Source organism: Halictus rubicundus, unplaced genomic scaffold (genome assembly GCF_050948215.1).
Source record: "Halictus rubicundus isolate RS-2024b unplaced genomic scaffold, iyHalRubi1_principal scaffold0709, whole genome shotgun sequence".
NCBI lineage: Eukaryota > Metazoa > Arthropoda > Insecta > Hymenoptera > Halictidae > Halictus > Halictus rubicundus.
In genome coordinates, this window is record NW_027489250.1 from 57,501 (window position 1) to 58,418 (window position 918).

The window sequence follows — 918 nt, forward strand, 5'->3', positions numbered from 1 at the left end:
CTGAGACATGCATGGCTTAATCTTTGAGACAAGCATATGACTACTGGCAGGATCAACCAGGGAGCTTCGACAATTTTTCGAATGTCTTCGCCGCCAGCTCTCTTCGAGACAGGTCGACGACACTTTTTCTTCCAATCATATATATATTTTATACTCGTGCAAATTCTCAGAGAACCTTTTGCACGAGATACATATATCTTCTCTTCTCTATAAATATTCAACCTCGAACAAATTCCTTTTCAAATATACCTCCTCCTCCTCTGCGTTCTCGGTTTCTCAATTTTATACGTATATCTTGAACAAGACTTTCTTATAAATATCTTATCTTGTTCAGATATTTTACTTGTTTCAACTTTCTTATAAATATCTTATTGAAACAAGTTTCATACATTCGTTTCATATAATAACATGGTTTGCCTAATCGTGGAGGCGCGTATAGTTCCAAACATGGATCGCGGAAGCACGTAACCACTGCGCTGGACAAAATCGACACAAGTGCCGAGGAAGCGCGGACAGGACGCATGCTGGACTGCGAGAAACCGTGTTCTTCTGCTCGCGCTGGGCATAAACGAAATAGGACACCTCTATTATTTAACGAATTTTTCTCTTTATTCTGTCTTTAAAAGACAGAATTTTTTTTCTCTTTAACTCTATTTTCTCTTTTTCATACCTTAGTCGCTCGGACATAAGAGTTGATGCTCAGTTAGTACGAGTAAACACAAAAGTGAATACAAGTCACCAACCTCCACTAAGGGAAGGCTCGCCACATAAGGGCCATTCGGTCTAGGACACCGACCCGTGGCAATGCTGTGTAGAGAATAATTCGATACGAAGCACGGTACGAAACAGTCAAGACCGAAGTCTCGAGGCGCCCATGACTGCTTCTCGACCGAGATCGTAGAATAGCCACAGACGCGC

At 41.7% G+C, this 918-nt stretch overlaps 1 non-coding gene across 1 annotated transcript in view; it reads right to left on the minus strand.

Annotated features, from left to right (window-relative positions):
* LOC143364577 (small subunit ribosomal RNA) overlaps positions 1-63 on the minus strand; it is a 1,919-nt gene extending 1,856 nt beyond the window's left edge. Inside the window, exon 1 of the ribosomal RNA XR_013084191.1 lies at positions 1-63. This exon is cut by the window's left edge and continues 1,856 nt beyond it. This is a non-coding gene — a ribosomal RNA (small subunit ribosomal RNA).
* Between the last annotated feature and the right edge of the window lie 855 nt (positions 64-918).